Source organism: Rousettus aegyptiacus, unplaced genomic scaffold (assembly GCF_014176215.1).
Source record: "Rousettus aegyptiacus isolate mRouAeg1 unplaced genomic scaffold, mRouAeg1.p scaffold_m13_p_10, whole genome shotgun sequence".
Taxonomy (NCBI): Eukaryota; Metazoa; Chordata; class Mammalia; order Chiroptera; family Pteropodidae; genus Rousettus; species Rousettus aegyptiacus.
In genome coordinates this window covers 84908090-84933379 of record NW_023416285.1, presented here as the reverse complement: position 1 = coordinate 84933379, position 25290 = coordinate 84908090, and the positions used below count along the sequence as shown (strand labels likewise).

The following is a 25290-nucleotide window of genomic DNA, read 5'->3' as shown; positions in this document are numbered from 1 at the left end:
TCTAGTGTCTTAAATATAGTCTATTTATAGTCTTGGTTTTTAGGGCGTGCCTTCCTTTGGAGTAACAGACGTCATGTGATACAATACGCTTTAGCTGTTTTCTCATTAAATCTTTACAATTTTTACCCACAAGGAAACTGACCCTCAAAGAGACTAAGTAATTTATTTCAAGTCACCGAGTACTGCAGCTTGGACTTGGGCTTAGGTCTGAGTAATAAGAAGTTTTGGACTTCATGTAATACAAATCCCAACTGAAACTGGCTTCAACAAGGAGGTAAAGTAATTCATAGATAGATATGTATCAGTTCCTGATGGGGAGATCTTGGGTCTTGAATCTTGGGTGTAGCTCTTCCTCTTTTCCTCCCCTAATTCTGTCCTATCCAGTGTGTTGGCCTCATTCTCTGAGTGGTGGCAAAATGGCCAAAGGATTCCTTGCGTGTCATCAGATTCTCTTCTGTAGGCTTCATCACACATCTCATCGGCCATTCTTCCTCTGATTATTTAAATCTGCTTCGTAGCTGCTGTGCCCTAGGAAAATGAAGGAAAAAAAAATTACCGTATTAAGGCTTTATATAAAAATTTAAAAATAGATGAAGAGTAATGGCATGTTGGTCTCTCCTAAGGAAAAAAATACACGAGCTTTAATACATGTAACTTGCATGATTACTTCGCTGTTCAGATTCATTTTTGCTCATTAACTGCTTCATTCTCAGTTTTCTAATGGTTGAGACTGGCTCATGTGTAACTTTTCATTGTGACTATCTGAAGTAACACAAAAGACTGTATTATACTTCTGCCTTTTTCAAAGCTATCATGAAATTATTAGAATTAGCACTTTTAGCATTCTTAAGATGTTGTCCAAGCTATTTTTCATAATGGTATTACATTTATCATAGTGGAAAGTAGGTTGAAAGGTGGACAAGAAACTAATTGTGAAAGATTTTGATCATCAATTTGGATGCTTTAGCAGATTCTCTTAATTTTTATCCCTAAGTATCCCTAATGGTGAAAGAGCGTGAAAGCATAATCTCATCATTTGGATAGTCTCAAGTGGTTCCCCCAAACCCATCAAAAATATATTTGAGCCCTTGTGTTGCAACGTAAAAAATTATGTATATTTTGTATTCCCCTCCATAATGTGTGTGTAATTATTTTAATATGAGCTATGCTTTGATTACTTGTCATTGAGTTAATTGATGCACCAGGAAGACATGCTGTGTTCATCTGATGACTTTGCCTTCAAACTGCCCCACACCCAGAACATGCATCTCTGACCTTAGCCTTGGTCCTCGGTGAATGTGAAGCCATCCAGGTCTAATCTGCCAGCTGCTTGAAGCCATTGCCAACGGATCAGCCTCAGTTCTACAGAGTGGGTGCCCTCCTGTACCTAGTCTTACTGTACTCGACACCAGTCTTTCTCCCACAGTGCTCGCCTCTCCTGCCTGCTCATCTCACCACTTGCCTTTCCTTGTATGCCTTCTTCTATACTGCTTCTCTGTTTATGGCATTTTTCTTCCCTTGTAAAGCAATTTTGGACTCTTGTTACCCTGCCTTAGTCTAATCCATGGAGCAGGACTAAAAACTAGAGCTTTTCATGAGATAGTGTGACTGATTCGGAGTCTTTCTGGAAATGTGGTCCGTGAAAAGGGTTTAAGTGGGGAACTACGGAGTTAGGGACACACTTTTAAAGGCATGTAGAGGACTGGCAAGAAGATTGGCATGACTCGATGTTATTATGTAGGGGCTACAGACAGACTATGAATTAGGTCTTGAATTATACTTTTCCCTTTTAAAGACTTGTTATGTGGAAGAAATGTCAATTCATGTGATGTTTAGGTATTTCCCTAAATTAAACTTTATGATTGTAATCATGTATGGAATCTATGAGAATAAGATGTAATTCAACAAATAACAAAGAATAACAGAGCAAATGAGCTAGTCACTCCATTTTTTTCCAAGTAGAGTAAAATTGAGAACACTGTAGTTAATGGAATAATTAATGTTCACCGCTGATTACAGCGAATTCTTTGGTTTGGAACAGTAAATGTCATTTTGCTTACATACAGGGCTTGTTTAATCATTGAACTTTTGACTTACAAAAACTAGCATTTTACTGTAATAAACACTTGGTTACATCTGTTATAAATTGAACACACTTGGTTTTTCCAAGAATAGTGTTCCAACTCTAAACCAAAATTATAAGCAGCTGTCTGCTGATAGATATGCACACCAACTCCCCACCTCTGTGTCCTGATGTTGACTTTCGAGACACCTCTGTGTCTCGAAAGTCAAATTCAAATTGATGTAATTTCTCATTTGAAAATTGCGCTTTAGAATTTTGTGGTCCTTTCTTTGCTTACTCAAAAAATGAACCATTCTGTGTGGAGAGAACGTGATTGTTTGCAACATTTTCCTTCACATTGTCCTTTCAGATGAATTCAAGGAGATATTTCTCTATTAATTTAATCCAGTTACAACTAAATTTAGCTATCTCTCTTTTTTAATTCTTATACGGTTTTAAATTCTCCAATAAGTTTTCTTGGTGCATTTTTTTTTTTTTTTTTAGTACTCGCCTGCATTATGTTCATAGGACTTTTGGGAGGGTAAAACTAATTTGTTTGTAGAAGATAAGCCTAATATTTGAGCATTAGTTTTTCATGTTTTCATTAACTTTCTTAAATTATAAAAGAAATACAATTCGCATGTGAAAATCTTGGAACATAGAGAAGAATAAAGAATTACTTGTAAAATTATTCACCCAACAAAACCACGGTTGTGATTTTCAAGTATTTAATTACATTTCCTTTCAATAAGCTTACTTCTTTTTTAGAAATATAGTTGTCATGATATACAAATATCCTTGTGTTCTTTTTCATTTAATGTTTATTAATCTTTAAAACTATCAGTTTTAATGCTCATAAACCATTCATTTGAGGAAATACACGATGATTTATTAATATTTTTATATTGTTAAACATTTACTCTACTTTTAACTATTGTGAATAAATTATGCATTTAAGTATTATCAAAAGTATGATATCTGTATTAAAACGTAAGAATATTTTTAGGCTATTAAAATGTTTTAGTAATTTTCAATTGTACCCTAGTCCATGGTACTTCCATGATATAAGATGCCCACATTTAATAATAGCTGGCACTGAATTTTTGAAAATGTATGAATTTAATTGGCAGGAATTTACAGCTTCAATGGGCAACTTTTTTTGGTCATTAGTGAAAATCGAATCTTTCTCCATGTTTATTTTCTAGTTCCATTTTGTATTTTGCAAATTGTTCTTTGTCGCTTGACAATTTACTCAATTTCAAAGACTTTTCTTGTGTATTTTTCTTATGTATATTTGACTGCTCCTTAGCATACTAAGAAGTAGAAAAATTTTCTCTCAATTATGTAGCATTTGATACATAACAAAATATTAAAGCAAATAAATAAGCTATAAAAATAAATCTGTGTTATTATGAGATCACCTCAACTGGAACCATGCAACATGACTGGAACTGAACCAGAATATTAGCACCTAACTTAGTAGAAGCCCACCCTACAAATTCCTGTACCTGTGTGCTCTGTCTGGCCCTTTCTTCATTGGTAAGCACTAGTCTTACTTTGAGATTTATCAATCTCTTTGGAGCTGTTTTAAAAATTTTATCATGTATATTTATATTCCTAAGCAATATTTTGTTCGATTTTGCCTTTCTGTTGGAATTAAAAACGTATTCTACCCTATGTGGTCTATGCAATTTACTATTTCTTCTGCAGTATACTCCCATGAACAACCATGTTGTTACATTTAGATATAATTTATCCGTATTTTCCCTTATTCACCCATTTCCTTGTTGGTGAGCATCTGGGCTTTCCCCAGTTTGTTACTATTATAAATAATGCTTCTGTGAGTGTGGCTGTCAGTGTCTAGTAATGGACACATGCAGGAATTTCTCAAGAGTATGTTCCTGAGCACAGAATTGCTAAGTTACAGCGTATGGAGAGTTTCAATTTTGAAGCACAAGGCCACGTTGTGTTTTGAAGTGGCACACCTTCTCCAGCCATGTGTCTGTGGGTCCGCGTCCTTGCCCACACTTTGTATTAGTAGGCATTTTAATGTTTACAGATCTCTGAAAGGAAAATGGTACATCATTACGATTTTTAAAGTATATCTTCTTGATTACGAATGAGATTGAACGTCTTCTTATATGTTTATTTGCCATTTGTGGTTTCCCTTCTGTGAGATGCCTTTTTGTGTCTTTTGCCTGTTTTCCTCTTGGGTTCAAGGAGTTTTTAAAAATATATCGTGAGTACTATGCCTTTGATAGTTATATGTGTTACAGATATTTTCTTCCAGTTTTTGACTTATCTTTTTCACTTTCTTTATGTACCTTTTTTGAAAAATCACATTTATTGAGTTATAATTGACATAATAAACTAGACATATTTAAAATATCTAATTAAATAAAATTTGACATTTGTATACATGTGAGATATCAATACAATCAAGACAATGAACTGATTCTACACCCCCAAAGTTTCTTGCTCCTCTTCTAACTTCTCTCTTTTGTTCCTCACACTCCCCATCTCTAAGCATTTTTAAGAGTTTTATATAAATGGAGTCATACAGCATGTAACCAGTTTTGTCTGGTTTCATTCACTCAGCATAATTGTTTTGAGATTCGTCCTTGTTGAATATAGCAATAATTAATTTTTATTGCTGAATAATATTCAGTTGTATAGATTTCGTTTTTCCATTCACTGGTTGATGGACAGGTGCATTGTGTCCAATTTTATGCTGTTAAAAACAAACTTTGTATGAACATGTCTTTCCTTTTCTCCAGGTAAACACATAGGAGTGAAAGGCTCAGTGTATGGTAGATGTACATTCGAATTCTACCAAAGTGCTATACTGTTTTTCAACGTGGCTGTTCCATTTCACACTCTAATTAGCAGTGTGCAAGAGTTTCTTCATGGCATCATTCTACAAACAGAAGTCCTCAAGTTTAAGATACTTAAATGGATTGATCATTTTCTCCCTATTACCTCTTTTTTGCATGCTATTTAAGAAGTTTTCTCTATCTGAGACCATAATGATATTCTCATATATGTTTATACTTTTTTAGGTGGTGACTTTATGTTTAAATCTTTAATCCTTTTGTGTGATGTGTGTAGTGTGGTGAGTGTGATGCGATGAGTGTGGTGTGATGTGGAATCCAATTTTATTTTTGCCATGTGGACAACCAGTTGTCCTAGCACTGTCTATCAAACATCTACCCTTTCTCTTGTGGTCCTCCACTGACACCTTTCCATACATCACATTTTCATATATGAGAGGCTCACGGTGTCCTCTCCATTCTGTGTTATTTGTCTATCCCTAAGTCAGTGTCACGCCATGGTAATTACTCACTCCAGTTTTATAATCAGTCTTAAGACCTGGTAGTGCAAATCCCTCCACCTTTTGTTTTTCTCCAAAGGTTGCTCGATTATTCTTGCCTTTTGTTCTTCCATATACATTTTAGAATCAACTTGTCGAGTTCCATTAAAAAAAATTACTGGGATTTAGATTGAATTGAATTGAATTCAAAGATCAATTTGAGAAGAATTGACACCTTTACAAAATTGAGTGTTCTGACCCAGGAACATGGCATTTCTTTCCCGTTATTTGAGTCTTTAATGTCTTTCAAAAGAGTTTTATAAATTTTCCATGCGTGTCTTGTACATCATTTGTTAGATTTATTCTCAGATTTTATATGTTGAAGAGAGATAGTCTCTTTTAAATTCTACTTGTGCTTACATTAACATTTTAAGAGGAATTTAGTCTTTCGCTTTTCCAATTTCCTTTCCATCGCCCCTCCCCTCACTGCCTACAAAGTTTTATCACTCTTCTATCAATTTAAATCTGGAATTTAACAGAAATCTTCTGAAACGAAATGTCCTCTTTTCCAATAAATGTATGTTTTGCATTGTTTTAGTTACTATAATTGCAATAATTAAAATTATATTAATTAAGATATATTAGTTTTCTCATAATAGTTGATGTGTTTATTTAATTGTCTCCAAGCAGTTTCAGTGTCTACTGACAGTTTTTTTTCTGTTAAATGCTTCCATTTTGAGCTCAGAGTTTTGTTAGCCTTTCGGTGATCTGAAATATTTTTTCAGTTGATTTTCATAGAAAACTTATCGGATGGTCAATTTATAAGACTTTTTCATCTTCTAGGTGTTTTTTTTTAATGACATTTTTTATTTGCAGGTGTTGTTATTTAACATCTGTTGTCCTAACATGTGAATAGCACATAGATATTTATAAAATTCTTGAATCATAAACTTTTCCCCTCCATGCGCTATAAACTGCTTTGTTGTCCAGCATTTATGATTATAGAGGAGATATTGGGAACAAAAACTGTAGCTGATTTTTTCCCAGTTTGGTTGATTTGAGAACTCATTTAAAAAATTCTTTAGATTTAAAATTTTTATAAGGCTACGCCATAACATTTATTTCTGCTTGTTAAGTTTCTCTGGAAGATGTTAAGCTATCAATTTCTAGTCTCAAGTTTACTTTTTCAGGTCTGGAATATTTTATTCTCTCAAACCTCTTATTATTGCTTCTCATCCATACATTTGCTCTTTTTATCGGTCCAAGATTTGGGCTTCAAATATGTCATTCCCTTTATACATACTTTTTTTTTTTTTACAACTTTATTCATTTGGCCTTTATTCTGGGAGTGCTTCTCAAGTTTATTCTCTTCAAACGATTTTCTGTATACCTACTGATTTTATTTCAGAAACTACATATTTCATTTTTCTATGCTCTATCTTATTTGAACCAATTCTTGTTTAATACATTCTTTTATCATATTCAGTTCAAAAAGTATATATTCTTTAAAATGTCCTGTTTCTTGAAGTCTGCATGAGAGGGAGGATGGTGAGGAGGTAATAAGGATTTTTCTTTAAGCCATCATATACTTTTTTTTTTTCTTGGACAGTAGAAATTTATGGATAGATGATTGACTAATTCAGTAGATATTTACTATGTGCCTACTAAGTGACAGGCAGAGTTCTAGGTACTGGGGATATAGCAGTGAACAAAATAGGCAAAAGTATCTTCACATTCATAGAGGTCATAGCCTCCTGGAGGGCAACAAAAATAAAATTCCCTCTAGCCTGCACTTCCCTTCCCCTTCCCCCACCCCCCAAAAAAACGCTTCTGAGGGTAACGAGGAGCTTTTAGGTGGCTTTGAGCAGGGAAGTGATATGATTTGATTTATGCTTTAAACCATAAATCAAATGTTCTGTGAAGAACTGAGTGCAGGGACAAGCAGACCAGCTAGGGGCTGATGCTAGGGTCCAGAGGAGAGGCAACAGTGACTTGGACTAGAGTGATAGTGACGCAGAGTAGTCAGAAAGTGGGGGTAAAGCTGATGGGATTTGCTGATGGAGTGGTCATAGGAGGGGATGGTTGAATACATGGCGGAAGTCAAGTATTGCGTGTAAGGTGTTTACCTGAGTCAGTAAGTCGTTGTGTTATTTACTGATATAGGGAACTATGAGGGGTAGATTTTGGGAGAGGGCCAGGTTCAGTGTGGAGGTGACTCCCTGGGAATTAAGGACGTTAAAGACAGTGGCAGACCTCTGTGGCGTCAGGTCTGCCTGACAAGTTGACAAGTGCAGAAACATCCAGAATCATGTTTGATTAAATATCTGGGCATTGTGGCCAAGCCAAGCTGGCACATAAAATTAACCATGACAGCCTTCAAAGACTGAAGTAGAAGAAGGATTTTCTATTAGACTCAGTTATCTGTTTATTGTCCTTTTGCCACCAAAACATGAGGGATTTTGATTATTTTTTTCCCCATGTTGCTCTATCCCCAGTATCAATAGTATTATCTGGCACATGGTAGGTGCTCAGGAAGTGTTATATAAATGAATGAATAATAGAATAAATGTTTGAGTTCATTTGTTTGGAAACACATTATCTGACGCTCCAGCTATTTCCATCCTGGCAGAATGTTTTGTGCTAACATAATATGATTGCGTCGAGTTGCTCAGTATGTCTGGCTTGAGCCTCTGCACCTTCCCAGACACGAATTAGGCCTCTTTCAAAATGGATGGTAACTTTTCGTATTGCTAATTACCACGGAGACGCTGGGAATAGACTTCAGTGCCTTATGCTTCAGCATGTCCTATTGAGCATCCCTCACCTTAATGAGAAACCCTAATGAATAGTCTGAGGAATTGTAGCTGCTTTAGCTGTGTATGTATTTCAGCACTTTGAAACAAAAAGAGAGATGATCTGCTTTCTTCACCAGCAAAGCCCATGAAGGCTATGTGTAACTATACTTGTCCCAGAGATAATCTGTAGCCTTGGAGAACAAGATTGAAGAGTGTGGAAGCCCTCACAGAGCCCATAGTAAATGAGTGAAATGGTTGCACCCCAGAGAATTGACGCTTAACCACAGGGAGACATCGTGGGCCAGAGGGAGTTCATCAGGCAGTGGGTGTGAACGCAAAGGGCAATGAATGAAAACATCTGCTTCTGCTCTGGCCTGCAAAAAAATGAAGAGGAGACGAAGTCTTACATTTTAAAGAATTATATGTTAACTATAATTCTTATATTTCTTTCACGGTTCAAATTTTCTCCTACTTTGCACCCTCCATAAATGCTGACTTTATTCTAAGGACTGCACCCAACATTCATTCGCCATGGTCTCTTGCTCTCCGTTAACCTGCGTCCCAGACAGGTGTTTGCGGCGGAGGCACGTTTACCTTTCCTACCTGGCGTGGCAGAGTTATTCGTGTGAGCTGGTATTTGAGTGAGAATGTATATGAGAAAGCAGAGAGGCCAGGGTGATGGGTGATAGGTATCACTCCTGGCCAGCTGCAGTGGGGAAGGAGATAAGGAGGTGGGAATGGAAGGCTTAACCAAAATGCCAAAAGAAGGTTTGTTTGATGGGAGTGAGGGGAAATGCAAGACGAAAGGAGGTGAAAAAGGAATCAGGAAAGCTAGCAGGTGAAACCACCAAGAAGGAAGCTAAGACGGCAGGGCTCAGAGGACCATTTTGGCTCATCAGAATATCTCATTTGCAAAGCACCTTAGAGTGTGCACAGTGCTCAGCTCATAGGCTCGTGATAGGATCAAAATATTTGGCAAGAAAGAAAGACCTCTTTGTGTCTCTGTAATGGAAACAAGAAAGAAATAAGGCAGCTGAGGAGATGACGGTAGCCAGAGGTTTGTCTTGAGGAGTAAAATGAAGGTAATGAAGATGTTCGAGGAAGTATAGGTATTTTTTTTCTTCTTCTAGAATTTCGGTGAAAATGGTGGTGCATCTTTTATATCCTGGTCTTTGACCCTGGTGACTGGGGTAGCTCTCATAGGCTTTATGAAAATGAGCAGGGTCGTGGTTTTCAGGAGCCAAAGAAACACTATGGTCTTCAGTATATATTCAGGCAACAAAAAAGATGTCAAGAAAATATATTGCCAACTACTGCAAATGAGCATCTTGGGTCTGGCCTGGAGATGTCGAGATAGGGTGACTATCAAGATCTCAGTAGTTGAGATAATTAAGGCAGCACATTCCTTATTAAGAAGGAATCCAGACTAGACCCCGGAGGAAAATTCACATGTGGTGTGGAAAATGATGAAGATGAGCATTCAGCGGATTCTGTCAGAAGCATGGTCCAGAGCTGGCTGGTCCTTTTGCAAAAGGCCCAGCTTCTTTCTGAGTACCAGGGGCTGTTTCTGTAACTGACGCTGAGGAATACATCCTCCTGCCTCCCATTGTCCTGCTCTTGGATTCCCTGAGCCCACGGTAACCAGGCCTGGGCTGGTTTTGTAAAATAGAACCAGGTCCCAGAAGCCACTGCGGTGCCCTATACTTAGATTTCCTGAGAAGCCCAATTAATTAGGACCTGCCCATCTGGGACTAATTCCACTGGCCAGTTAGCCAGTTCCTCCAGGCTGCATACTCCTGAGATTCTTAGTTGCTTAGCAAAATGAAAGTTCCTCCAAATAAGTTACTTCTGTGCAGCTCAGCCTGCTCTATGCTTGCTCCCCTGACCCAGACTCCGCCATTCTTGTCCTCCAAAATCTGTGCACTTTGTCTTAAGGAAAATCAGCTCCCTGGTGAACAAAAGCCCCTTCTTCTGCCTCCCTTTTCAGTGGAAGCTCTTTATCCTGAATCTTGACTAACACCTTCCTGCAACTGAAGGCTTCTGCTGTTCCAGCGGCTCGTGGACTGCGGGTTCTGGGAGAGCAGGAACCAGATATGATTTGTTTACTAAGAATCTTCCCAGGATCTAGCATGGCCACAGCCCTAGCAGGTACTCGAGAAATACTCCTTGAATGAGTGAGTGAATGAATGAACCAATGAACGAACAGATGAATGTGGAATTTGCCACGGCCTATGTTCCCAGAGTTAAGAGCTGGGGTTAAGACTCCTTTGATCCCCCTGTGCATTTTAACAATAATGATTCTTCTTCCTCCCCTTTTGCGGCTCATGCTGCATGGTTATAAAACCCGCTACGTCATTGCTATCAGCAGCTGCCTTCGCTTCTGTTCCCCCGCGTCATAAGGGCTTTGCTCTCTGGCTCCTGCCTCTCTGCTACTGCAAGTCCAGAGTAGCTTCGGTGTCCGTCCGCACCCAGGACGCTAGCTTTGTGGCTCTTTGACATCATCGGCAGTGGTGAACTTCACCTCCACTCCTCTGCAGCCGTCCATCCTCCTGCCGTCATCCCACAGCTCGTCACCACTTGGAATTATACCGCGTCTGATGTTTTTGTTTTCATGGGTATAAATTTCCAGAAGTGGACGTTCAGAATTTACGAAAATGTTCTTTATACCCTTTTTTTTCCCAATTCCTCCCTTGCTAGATACACCCTGATTCAGCCCAGTCGAGCATTTATACAACCAAGATCCCCAACTCCTCTATCATCCACCTCCTTTTTATTAAATCCACTGTGCTTTTCTGTCTTTATTTCAATCGATGACTTGGCAGGATTTGCCGATTTTAACCACGACAGCCTTCTTGAAATGTTTGTTCCTGGCTTTCTCTATACATACTCTTAGTTTTTTGCCTACCTCTTCTTTTCCGTCTCTTTAAGATTATCCATCTATGCTGATTTCTAAAGTGTTGATGTCCCTCAGTTTTCAGCTTCTGCTCTTTTCTTTGAACTCTACACTTTCTATCTGTGCCATCTCTGCCACCCCTTGAACAATCATTTGCATTAAAGATGTCTTCCACATTGAGATCCACTACAGACCCTCTTGGGAGTTCCAGATAGACATCTCACTGCAATGCACTGGTTAGTTGTACATAAGGGGCTAATCTTGACCTTAAATTCAGCCCGGCGTAAATTGAACATATCATGTCCCAACCATCTCTCCAAATTTGCTTTGTCCCCCTGCCACTTCTGTTTTTTTTTGTTTTGTTTTGTTTTGTTTTGTTTTTGTAACCTTCATATGCCTTGATTTTGTTTTATTCTCTCCAAGTCCACTGCCACAGCCTTCCGGCCATCATTGTTTATTGCCTAGGTTATTGCAATCCTTTCTAAAGCTGCTTTCCAGGTATCTACCCCACCTAATTTAACATCCAAACTGTCATCTTTCTAAAATGAAAGTCTAGTCATGTAATTCTACTTAAAATGCTTCCATTTCTCTGCATTGCCCTTAATAAAAGTCTAAACTTTTTGGCACGGCACCCACAATCCTTCAAAATCTATCCCAGGCTGACCTATTCTGCTTGGCCACTCATCTCTCTACCCAGCCCTAACTTATAGCCCCGCTGAAGCTTCTGCTGGTCCTAAGAATGCGAGAATGGGCCATTCTTTATTTTATGTCTGTTTCAATTGCTGAAAAATAGACTTTTGCCTCTCTCCCAATGACCTCTTCTTGTAAGCTCAGCTTACAAGACCTATTCCATGGTGGCCTTGATGCCTCTCCTGTATGCAGTCACAACCCACAATTCCTTCTTCCACCACGTTGTCACTGCATGTCATATTTGCCTGTTTTCTTCATTTTTCCTTGTCTCTAGACAGACCACAGGCACTGAAATTGTGTTCACTGTTCACTCCTCACTACCCTGGCTCACAGCATGCTTGCTGAGTTAATGAATGACTAGTTTAAGAGCTGGAATGAGAGGCTGTGACTGACTAATGGTGGCAAAAAATGCAGGACAATTCTAGTGGCACCATCTTGGCAGAATGAAGTTGTTGGTCATGTTTTATATTATCATTGATATGTTCAAGCCCTTTCTTGGCGTGGAAACACTTGAAGTTTTTTGGTTCATTAGCGAGCATTACCTTGTTCTTCTTACTCATAACAGGCTGGGTGACTGTTAGAGCATTCTTTACAATACCGTATGAAGTGTCCTCCGCACAGGAAAGGATGTGATATTTGGGAGATTTATTCGTTCACAGATTTTTAATACTCTAAACCAATAAGACTTATATGTGCTGAAACATTTTGAAATGCATGCTGAAGATGTGTTTTCTAGTTTTCACTTCCCCACATTATGAGTCATGAGGTCCTTACAGGAGCAAAAATATCCTTTGGATAATAAGATACTATTTCTCCGCCTCTTCCCTAGTGCCCTTGGACTTACTTTCAGTATGAAAAAAAATTCAATGTCATCTCGTTTTACTGTGATTGATGAAATTAATTCGTTAGTGTGGCTAATGGTCTTGCAAATCAAAGTCATTTCCTTGGTTTAGTAAATCTGGTTGGAAAAAAAACGTGAAAAAAAGTGTTAACCTTCTGGCCTCCTTTACTGTATTCTGAGTCATTTCCAGGGGTTTCTTGTCAGATTATATGTCCTGAAAATATTTGTGACTAATTATGGGCAATGGAACCCGAAAGAGAGACTTTTAAGTTCAGATTTTGACAAAGGTCGAGATGAGGGCACATCGGCAGGAATCTTTGTTATGTCTACTTCTTAAGTAAATTCTCTGGAAAATCATTTTTAGGCAAAAGTGGGATTGGTGTGTTATTATTTGTTTTGCTTTTGGTGGCAGATTCCATATTTCACATTCCTCAAAAGTCAGTCACCCTCAGGTTAGAGGGAAGACTGAGGCAGTTTGTGGGTACTTGCGAGCCAGCTGGACACCACTTTCTATCCTTGTTCAATAACCCTGTGGTGCATGTTAAGCCCAAAATAGTTTTCATGAAGAAACAGATTGAATTTCAATATGAACATTTCCATCAATTCCTTGAATCTCAGAATGTCATTAATTAGCTGTTGGAAGTGTTATGTTATGTGTCAAGAGTGATTTAATGAATTAAAATAATATTAATTTGTCTCTCTTTCTTTTGATTCCTAAGACATTTACATTTTATTTACTCCTTAGGTGTGGGCTTAAGCGAGCCTTTTTTCTTTCTTTCTTTTTTATAGTGGAAGTCATTGAACAAAATATTCATTTGTTCCAAAGGTAGGTTGATATTATTGCTTTGAATTGCATGGGGGAAAAATTGTACTTTGATCCAAATGTTAATTGAATAGTGAAGAATTATTTTTGAAAATTTGACTATTTTTAGCCACCTTGATATATGCTCCAATTAAAATAACCGTGTATGACATTCACTTATCTTCATTAACTCAGAATTAAGATGCATGTTATAAATATAATTTTCCACTATTCATGCAATATTTTACTTTCTCCATTTCCCTTTGGTATTTTATGTTTGATTATGTTTATTTTTGAATGATGTTTTTCTCTCATCTCAAAAGCATTAGTTATGTTACTAATGAATGTAAGCATAAAGGAGAACCATTTTTATTAAATCCTAGCGTGAAATTTTATTCCGTGTCTGTAGATTGTTAGCTTTAGAAAAAATTCTCCTTTGAGCCAACAAAATAAATAGGCATTTACGGAGTGCTTTCTGTGGATCAGCTCTGGGCTAAGCTATATATGTTACACATGTTATCACATTAAACTGTACGAGAGCCCTATAAAGTGTTACTATCTCCAGTTTATATAGAAAGAAGTGGAGGCACAGAGAGGTTGAGTACCTAAAAACCAAGTTCACAGAAAGAGCAGTTGGTGGACTTGGGATTGCAGACCTTTGGAATTAGTGATGGATTCTCTGTATGCCGATTCTCCAGTTGAATGTCTCTTATTTTGTATGGGAGCTCCAGTCTTTACATAGAAAGTATTTTGTGCCTACTTGGAAAAGATTCCTGATTTGATAAACAGTGGTGCCAATGAAATAGATGTTGAACAATAATAGAGAAAAAACTAGCTAACACCATGGCACTAGTTATAATCAGAGTGTCCATGGTCCTAGGTTACAAGCCTTATAGAAAGTAAAAATGGCAACTCCAGCACAAGGTTTAGGAGACGATTTGTGCCCAGGAAGCATGACTACTAAACTCAAAATTGTTAGTAGAAATAATTTGAGAGCTTTGGACTATAACATACTTTATCTGTTATGCCTACTTCATCCGTGCATTTTGCTTGCAAATATAATCAAAAGTCAAATAACCGCCTACCTGTTTCTTGGCTGATGTAACTGTAATAGTTTTAGAAAATTTAGGATGCAAGCTAGGAATTAGATTTGGAGGTTTGCAGCCTGCATGTGACTGGGTTGACTCAACTCTCTATAATATATTCTCAGAACATTTGGGAATAGGAATCTCACTGATTGAAGCAAGGGTTATCCAGACGTCTAGTTTCTAGAAGAACGCTGGAGAACAGAATGAGAGTCTGTTCCATAATAAGCAAATTAATCCTTTTTAATGATTGAAAGCACCATATGTCCAAACTCCAAACTAATCTCAACAGTCGATCAATGAAAAATAATTAAGAGCTTTTGATGTACCAACCCATCTAATGAGTTTTAAAACATCTATTTGTTGGAACATAAAGGAAATTGTAGATTTAAAAATTTTTAGACTCTCACTTTCAACTCTGCCTTTTGTAGCTTAATTATTCTTTTTCTTGTCTTCCTGACAAATTGCTACTTACCTGCAAGAACCCAGCTCAAAATACTATCATCTGTGAATTCCCACCTACTTGCTCACTATTCTTTCCTCCCTGCCCCAATCAGCGATAACAACTCCCCAATGTCCCCTGTACACTGTTTAATGACCAGCCTTCCTGGGTGTCTTCTCCACTGCCCTGTGAGCATCTAGGGAGAAGTGGACAGGTCCTTTGTCTCAGAATCCTCGGGCTGTAGTGCAGCGCCTGACACAGAAGAGGCACTCAGTTTGTTTAAAAAAATAATAAGTGAATAATTCAGGGTAGGCAAAATATGTGTATGCTGGACACAGTCATGTCCTAAAAGAGAGAGGAAAGCAAGGGGGAGGTCACATAGGAGAAATCCAAAGGGAGAGAATCCTATTCCTGACTAACCTTCTCTGTTCTAAAAGGAAACATGGCAACTGCTCATGGTGGCCTTTCTGGCATCATGTGACTCCTGTAAGAACCTCTTTTGGCTGGAGTGTCTTCACTAGAACTTTAAGTTTCACACGTTCTGTCTAGGAGTTTCCCAGTATTTTCCCAGCTAGTCTAAAAGACAACCTCTCTCTCTCTCTCTCTTTCTCTCTCTCTCTCTCTCTTTCTCTCTCTCTCTCTCTCTCTTTTGTTACAATCATCAAGGAATCTTGTTGGATATTCTGATCCTAACAGACTTTAATGGGGTGAAATGGAGGCCCAGGGTGGTAGATGTCAAGGCAGCTGCCTTCATGTCGTCCCCTACCCCTCTCTCGACCCCTCTCATCCTTGATGTCCCTGTGTCTTAAGGATAAAATGTCCCTTCCCTTCTGATTTTGCACTCTAGCCTCTCTTGGGGACCCTCGAATCCTAACATTCAGCTTGTTAATTTATAAGTAAGTATTCCCTTTTTTCCTTCTTTCTATCTTTCGGATGCTTTCTTAATCTCTGGGCATCCTCTGAGGGAAGGAATTGTTAGGTATCATTTCTTACAATATATATATGTATATATTTATCAGCCTTGCTAATGTTTCCCATTTGTGAGCCTTAATCAGTGGCATTTAATTGCTGCATTAAGAGGAAGGATAAAATCAAAGGAAAGGAATTTTAAAATACCATTGGCAAATGATTTAAAACCACCAAATTATCAAAAACAATAATTAAATACAAACTGAATTTCATGCTCATTATACAGATACGCAGGCAAATCACAGACTGGGTCGCCATCAGGGCTGACGCTCGTGACTGTCCGCAGCTGTCCTGCCCCCCGCGCAGATCCTTCTAGGCCCAGCTGCTTCTGGCCGTGGCCCAGATTCTTTTCGGAGCCGCAGAGCAAATGGGACCATAAAAAGTTTGGGAAAAAAAAATAGCTTAGATCTTTGGAGCTTCCTAAGGGAAATGAAAACCTTGAGGAAATCCTGAAGAAATCCAAATCTGTGGATAGAGAGAAAAAAATTTAAGTATATATGGCAGTTCGTATCCACAGATATTTTGCCATGATGCAGGAAATTAAGACTCCGGGTTTAGTCCTGATTCAGTCACCAACTGGTCGTACAATCTTGTCTAAATTTCTTAATCTCCGTCATCATTAGTGGTCACAGAAGTTCCTGATCATGCTAAAATTCAATGCTTCTATGATCTTTTTGGTAAGAGCATACAGAACGTGCTATGTAGAGATGGATGTAGATTATCTCCCCCCCCCCCAAGGGCCTCAAGAGAGGAATGAAATACTTATAACTACATGAATGCAAAACAAAAGCAAATGAGAAGTGAAAAGACAAGAGAAATGGAAAATAATAAGCCTAGAGGGAGAAGATCGAATAGATTATTGTGGGAGTAATACCAGCAGGGTAAAATAGAAAAGTCAGTGGTCAGAAGCAGAAGTTTGCCATGCCGCCCATCGCCAAGAGCCTAATGGACTGATGTGAACTAATAACTGGAAGAAAGATTCCAGTTCACCCCAAGTCACCACCTATATGCCTCACGTCGTTCATGATTATGAACCAGTTCAATATTGTACCGATATTTCATTTTACTTTTTAATTGCTCACACATTTATTTACTTTCTGGTTGTTATGTGATTCTGAGGCCTGTTTTACAGAAGAATAAGGTTTAAAAAAATAGAAACCTATGGCTAAATAAACAGGAATTGCTATAGGTTAATATTTTGAAAAATAACACTGGAGATGCTAAAGATGAGTTCGATGGTTAAATATATGGTGCTTCTAGTATTTGTTTGTTAAAGGACTGCTATCAATTTTCAGATTATTAGTATTTAATTTTTAAAAACTTTTTGTCGTTTATTGACTGTGGGAGAATACACATAATGTGAAATTTACTATCTTAACTATTTTTACATGTGCAGTTACGTGCTATTGAGTACATTTATTTGTACTGTGCAACCATCACCACCACCATGCACAACCGAAACTCTACACCCATTCAACAACAATCCTCCACTCCTCCTTCCCCAGTGCCTGGCAGCCATCATTCTACTTTCCGTCTCTGTGATTTTGACTACTTTAAGTGTCTCAAATAAGTGGATCATATAGTATTATTCCTATTTTGACTGGCTTATTTTTACTTAGCTTAAGGTCCTCAAGCTTCATCTTTGTTGTAGTTTATGGCAGGATATCCTTCTTTAAGGCTGAATAGCATTTTATTGTATGCATATATTACATTTTATTTATCAGTTCATTTGTTGATAGACTCTTGGATTGTCTTCAGATTCCAGCTATTATGAATAATGTAGCTATGAACATGGGTATACAAATATCTCTCCAAGACCCTGATTTCTTTTTTTGTATATATCCAGTGAAATTGCTGGATCACATGATGATTCTTTTTAAAAATTTTTTTGAGGAACCACCATACGGTTTTCCACAATGGCAGTACCATTTTACATTCCCACTAACAGTGCATAAGTATTCCAAATTCTCCACATCCTTGTCAAAAAAATTTTTTTTTAAATAATAGTCATCCCTAACAGGTATGAGATGGTATCTCATTGTAGTTTTGATTTGCAGTTCCCTAATTATTAGTGATGCTGAGCGTCTTTGGAAAAATATCTATTCAAATTCTTTAGCCATTTTTGAATCAGGTTGTGTGTGTGTGTGTGTGTGTGTGTGTGTGTGTGTGTGTGTGTGTCTGCGTGCATGTGTGTATGTGTGTTTCAGGAAATTCTCTGTATATTCTTAATATTAGTCTCTTGTCATATATATGATTTGAAAATCTTTTGTCCCATTCCATGGGGCATCTTTTTACTCTGTTGGTAGTGTTTTTAACACACAAAAGTTTTAAATTTTCATGAAGTCCAATTTGTTTATTTTTTCTTTTGTTGCTTGTAGCTTTGGTATCATATTCAAGAAATTCAGTGTTGTGAAGATTTTGTCCTATGTTTTCTCCTAAGGGTTTTAAAAAATAGTTTTATTCTTACATTTAGAATATGGACCTATTTTAAGTTGATTTTTGTATATTGTTCAAGTACGGGCCTAATTTCTTTCACTTGCATGTGGATATCCAGTTTGCCCTGCACCATATATTGAAAAGACTGTCCTTTCCCTATGGGATGGTCTTGGCACCCATGCCGTTTGACCATATGTGAGTGTTTACTTCTGAGCTCTATTCTATCCCATTAGTCTATATGTCTGTCTTTATTTCCGTACCACACTGTTTTGATTGCTGTAGTTTTGTAGTTAATTTTGAAATCAAGAATTGTGAGGACTCTGTTTTTGTTTTTCTTTCAGGATTATTTTGGCTATGCAGGGTCTTTTACATTTAGTTCCATATGAAGTTTAGGATGGATTTTTCTGTTTTTGTAAAAAGTATCATTGGGATTTTTGTAGGGATTGCTCTGAATCTGTAGATTGTTTTGGGTCGTATTGACATCTTAACAATAGTTAGTCTTTCAATCCATGAACATGGGATGTCTTTCCCTTTACTTATGTCTTAAATTCCTGTCAGAAATGTTTCGTAGTTTTAATTGAGCGAGTCTTTTAACTCCTTTGTTAAGTTAATTTCTAAGTATTTTAATCTTTTTGATGCTATAGTAAATGGAAATTGTTTTCTTAATTTTCTTTTTAGAGTATTCATTGTGAGTATATAGAAATGCAATTGATTTTTGTGTGTTGACTTTGTGTACTGCTACTATGCTGAATTTGTTTATAAGTTCTAACAGTTTTTGTGTGTGGAATCTTTAGAGTTTTCTACATGTAATATCTTCCTTCTGCTTTGGATGCCTTTTATTTCTTCTTCTTTTTTAATTTCTCTGGTAGGACTTCCAATACAAAATGTTTTTTTAAAAAAATTCTTCTCCCCCCCCCCATAGTTTTATTGAGAAATAATGGGCATACATCACTATATAAGTTTAAGGTGTACAGCATGATGGTTCGATTTGCATGTATTGTGAAATGATTATAATAGGTTTAGTTAACATCCATCAGTTCATACAGATGCAATAAAAATCAAAGAAAAAAATTCTCTTTGTTATAAGAAGTCTGAGGACCTACTCTCTTAATAGCTTTCCTATATATCATAGGCAGTGTTAATTATGGTGATCAAGGTGTACATCACATCCCTAGTACTTATTTATCTTATAATTAGAAGTTGGTACTTTTGACCACCTTCCTCCAATTCCCCCTCCCACCAATCCGCAGCTCTGGTAATTAAATTCTTGGTTATTATAAATAATGCTGCTATGAATACAGGGGTGGATAAAACTCCTGGAAGAAAACAGGGAAAAAGTCCTTTATATGAATCTTGATAATGATTTTTTGAAAATCACAGCTAAAGCACAAGTAACAAAAGAAAAAATAAATAAGTGGGACTCCATCAAACTAAAAACCTTCCCCAGAGCAAAAGAAATTGTCAACAAAGACAACCTACAGAATGGGAAAAAATATTTGCAAACAAACTATATCTGATAAGGGTTAATATCCAAAATATATAAGCAATTCATATAACTCAGTAGCGATAAAAAAAGTACGATGTTGAATAGAAGTGGCAACAGTGGGTATCCTTGCATTGTTCCCAATCTTAGAAAAACACTTTCTGTCTTTCATCATTAGTATGATGTTTACTGTGGGTTTTTCACATATGGTTTTTATTATATTGAGCTATATTAGTGTTTAATTTTAAATGTTACAATTTCTCTCAAGGCCTGATTTCAGAATAGGTAGCTTTATTTAGTAGAGGCAATAACAGAAAAAAACCAGCAACATTCATTATGATTAGATAATGGTGCAGGGAGAAGATAATTATGTCTAACGGTCCTTGGGCTGATTTATAACTCTTCTGTTTCTGGCTATCAGATTTGAACAAAGTGCTTAACTTCTGCTAGCCTCCCATTTTCTGTGTGTGGAACTGCTCTCAAAAAGTTTTATGCATGCTTTCAAAGTTTCAGATTGCTTCTATATCCACACCTGCATTGTGTTAATTTCTTGTTAATTGCAATGTTAGTTATGATAAACACTGTAAGACAGTTGGATAGAAAACTCTTTCCCTTGTTTTTCCCCTTCCTTCTCTTCTCTATTACCTGTTTCCTACCTTAGTAACACGCATTAAACAAAACACGTTCACTTGCTATCCTACATAACCTATTTACTACTTTCAAATTTCTAAGTCTTATCAATGTTACTCGATAATTTTAATTTTTCAAATTATCACAGTAAGGGAGAATTTGAAAGTGACTTGCAGAAGAAAATATGGCTAATAAGGAGGTAGACAGTAGTTTCATTTCTTTAATTAGCAGTGATTTCAGTATTCTACTCTGTAGGAGATTTGAGTCAGATGACAAGTTGAAAACCATGTACTTTAAAAGAAAACTGGGTCCTTCCCCAGGAGATTTTTATGGTTCCTAAATCAAGGGTGGTTTCATACCCTGTAGTTGTCACTAGTGGTGTAGTAGAGTGAAAATAGCAAATATTGATTTTTGCTTTTGTAATTTTTAAAGAATAGCTTTTATTTATGGCAGTGATCTTAGCATCCAAAATGTTCATAGTTTAATCAAGTTTATTATCATATTATTTCCTCTAGGCACCACTTACTAGCAAAGGACAATAATTGCTTTTTTGACTCCAATGTTAACTGGAAGTTCATTTAACAGCTATTAAGTTCATAAAAGCCATTTGATTCCAGAGCCATGGTTATCACTATGTGTTCATGTTACCTCTCTGGCAACATGTCCTTCTTATTTTCACCTCTGTTCAGTCATTTGTTCAGCAAACATTCATCCAGAGCCTATCCCATGCTAAGCACAAGAGATACAGAGATGAGCGTACAGAGTCCTACCTCCCAAGGACCTTCTGAATTAGCTGGGAGATGTAGGAACATTTAGAGTGCTATGGTAACACAGAGAAGCGGTTAATAATTTGGTTAAGTGGCGGAAGAAGGTAGTCAGAAATGATCAAAGAGAGCAATGAGTGCAATGGCAGAGAGGTATGAACACATATGTAGCGCGACTTGAAAATTACAGCTGAGGGTGGGGGGAGATGGTACTGGAGAGGTTGGTGTCATGCCCTGCAAGCTTTAGGGAGAGACAAGGATTTCAAGCAGGAGAGTGATATGATCAAATTTGCACATTCTAGGCGAGAAGTGCTAGAGCCCCAACTAAGGAAACAGAGATGAGTAGAAGGACGTGTTTAAAGTCTTCTGGGAAAGAATTGGAGGGGCGAGGCAACAGACTGCGAATAGAGGAGAAGGAAGAGGCTAGGAGCACTGGGATTGGGCAGCAGGAAAGAAAGGGCTGGAGATGCATTTGGGTGGTATGGGATTTAAATGCCTTTCTCTCTCGCACAAATTTCTAAAACAGAAGTGTATACATAAGGGAGAAAAACTCAAATAAGACATAAAGCTCTGCTTTAGTGATGAACAAAAAAACATCCTGCACCCCAAAGCAAGCCCTGAGACTAGGCTTACGTCTGGGGATTTTAAAGGGACTTTTCGAAAAAAAAAAGAGAGAGAGAGAGACTTTTTTCTTTCCTCCTTAAAGTGAGATGGCTGGATCTGGAGGCAAATGCTGGGACCTCTAATTCAGGAGACCAAGAATGAGATGGCTGGTTGTCCCCAGGGCCAGGACCTGCCAAGAAGTGCTGACCCTACAAGAGAAAAGTTACCTGTAAATTTGAAAGTGGCAATGAAGTGGGTGGAGTCCCATTCTGTTTCCAAGAAACAGTGACCCCACCCATTTTTAAATAGGGCCCAATGAATGTTTCAACAGCTGGCCAATAAGATTTGTAACTTTTCCCTTGAGAAAGAAATAGAATGTGGAATTGTGGAGCAGGGACATTATTTCTTCTATGGTGAGAGGTAGAAGCGCAGGGACTGTGATGGAAGCCTGTTCCTTTCTATATAGCCACTCCTAGAGCTGGACACAGTCTGGATGGAGGCTCTGAAACAACCTAGAGGAAATATAGCGGGGATTCTTGCTTTGGAGAGAAAGAGCTGGTTGGGCAGTCATCAGAATGTTAGTTGTATTGGAATGGGGGGAGGGGGACGTTCCACTTTGAAGAATGTTTCATGAATGAGAAGGGAAGCGTATCAGGGGTAGAATATGGGAGGACCACTATTTAAGGGAGAGATCGAGGCAGTTGTATCTAGAGAGGTAAGTAAAAACAGGACAAAGCACCATCATTGACTTTGAGAGAGAGTATGGAAAAGGAAGTGAGCAATTAACCCGGCACAGTGCTGTGGATAGATCAGACCACACAGGTTTCAAGATTGCCCACTGAAGTTTTCAAGTAGGGGCCACAAATACCTAGTATACGGTAGTCCCCTTTTATCTGTGGTTTTAGTTATCCACTATCAACCACGGTTGAAAATATTAAGTGGAAATTTCCAGAAATAAACAGTTTACAGGTCTTAAATAGTAAGCCGTGTTGAGTAGTGTGAGGAAGTCTCGCGATGCCGCGCCCGGGATGTGAATCATCCGTGTGTCCAGCATCTCCGCGCTATAGACGCTGCTCGGCCTTAGTCACTCAGTCGCCCTCTTGGCTATCGGATGGACGGTATCGCAAGTCACTCACCCTTGCTTCATTTAAAACGTGAGGGGAGCCATGCTGGCAATTCGGATATGCCACTGAGAAGCTGTGAAGCGCCCCCTTCAAGTGATTAGGTGAAAGTTCTCGACTTAATAAGGAAAGAGAAGACGTCGTGCGCAGAGGTTGCTAAGATCTGTGTAGGTGAGAATGAATCTTCTATCCATAAAACTATGCTGAACGAAAGAGAAATTTATGATACTTTGCTGAGAGAGAGAGAGAGAGAGAGCGCGCACACATTTACATAACTTTTATTATAGTATATTGTTGTAGTTGTTCTATTTTATAATTAGTTGTTGCTAATCTCTTACTGCGCTTAATATGTAAGTGAAACTTCATCGTACGTAGGGTTGGGCACTGTCTGCGGTCCCCGGCATCCACTGGAGGTCTTGGAACGAATCCGCTGAGGATAAGGGGGGTTCTGCTGTGGTGCCGATGGGCGGTTGGGGGAGAAGACAGGTTCTGTGCGCGTAGAAGAAAAAGAGAGAGGAAGAGGCTGAAAATGCGGGGGTCGGTGGGATAAAAGAAGGAACGAGGTTCACAGGTGCTGGGAAAGGTGGGAGGAAGCCAGGGCCCCAGGAGAACTGGAGCCTCGAGTGCACCAGCCTCCTTCCCGCCTCAGGGACTTGACACCTGGGCTTCTCCGTACTTCTCGCCCTTCTCCCGCCAGCGCCTGCTCATCTTACATGTCGCTTCCTCAAAGATCATTCCCTAGAAACCTCACTCTGAGTTAAGTGGCTCTATTTTATTCCTTGGTCACACTCTACACCTATCCTTGAATTTCGGAGCACTTAGCACTGTTGGTAATTACGTATTTTCTCCATACTAATGTTTTTACTCCTCATCGCTCCCGTTAGACCGAAAGCTACACGAGGGCAGGAGGCACGTCTGGTTTTGCTCGTGATTGGGTCCTTGGCACTTAGCTTGGTGTCAGGCACGTATTAAATGCCCAGTAAATATTTGTTGAATCCATCAGTGAAATTTCATGCACTCCTACTGTCTACTGAAAGATATTTTAATTTTACTGTTCAGGACCAAAGGTATATTTGTGAAATGTTTATGAGAAAAGTATAAGCTATCATTTTAAGGGTGTAGGAAAAATTAGTCTTGATTTTTTAATGCAGCAGTTGAGTCAGTATAGTGAGAGATGAGGAACTGAGAAAATACCTGGACACGTTAGCATTAAATGCAGTTCAAAGGTGGGTTAACTCAAGGATCGTTGACTTGCCCTTGGGCAGTCCTGGGCTGAACTTGCCTCCTGAGAGTGCTTGGAGCTAAGGGTGATACAGATTTTCCTGACTTTTCTGGAGCTGCACAGATCTGCAGTGAACAACCTTCGAGAACCAGGCCACAGAGGTAAACCGACAATGATGCCACAATGTGCTGTTTGCACTGCTGGGGGCTGGGCATCTGTGGCTGAACAATGCACACTCCCCATTCCCACAGACTTTCAAGTCGCGTGAGGACTTAGGGTAACGGAGAGGCGGCAGGTGTGTTTTATCAAAGGCGTGGGACTGATTGCTACTTCTTCATTCTTTCATCTCACCTCTCTCCTAGGTTTCGTTTTAATGACCTTGGAGCCTGAGAAGCTCTGTTCAGAACACCAGGGCACATTTAGCTTTGACGTATGCAGTGAGTGCATGCCATGGGAACCTGGCTGCCTTTGAACTCAAAATTAATTGTAGACATTTACATTTTTAGGGACCAAAATGGGTAATCAATCAATGCTTTTCTTCCTTCCCGATCCTTCCCCCTGTACAATGGCAAGTAAGTGAAAATACTTTTAATTCTGTGGCAATTAGATGCTCTTTGGAGGCTGGGGAGAACGTTAGACTATCATGCATGGAAAATTTGATGTGTGGCTTCTACTATTAATGAGGTATGGTGGGTACGCTGCCATCATTCTCACTGTGCTCCAGACCTACCCCTGGTCTTCACGTCTTCTGTGCCAAAGGCTGCACTGAAATTTGCAAATCCCATTTCTCAAGTGTTTATACAATGGATGGCTTAATTCTCGCCATTTTTGTTGTTGAGGCTTCAATTGAGTTCAGTTACACGTTGTTTATGATTATTTAAAAGATTCTTTGACTGAGTTCAATTTTCACCATCCATTCACTGGTAGGAAAAGTTCATTTGTGGTGATGGAAGGGAATTGGTGATATACCACTTAGAAAGCGATATCAAAACATTGCTACATTGGCCCCCAGGGATGGAGAAGACCCTATGAAGAAAGTTTTTACATCGTAGCATCTATCTGAAAAGGTAGTTTCCAGTTGTCTTTTTGTGGAAGTGATAGCGGTTTTCCTCTTGTTTACCACTAAGTCGGTCTGGGTGCTC

General features: G+C 38.4%; 1 protein-coding gene across 1 annotated transcript in view; it reads left to right on the top strand.

The window, feature by feature from the left end:
• KIAA1217 (KIAA1217 ortholog) overlaps positions 1–25290 on the top strand; it is a 636400-nt gene that overhangs the window by 31575 nt on the left and 579535 nt on the right. The window lies entirely within an intron of this gene.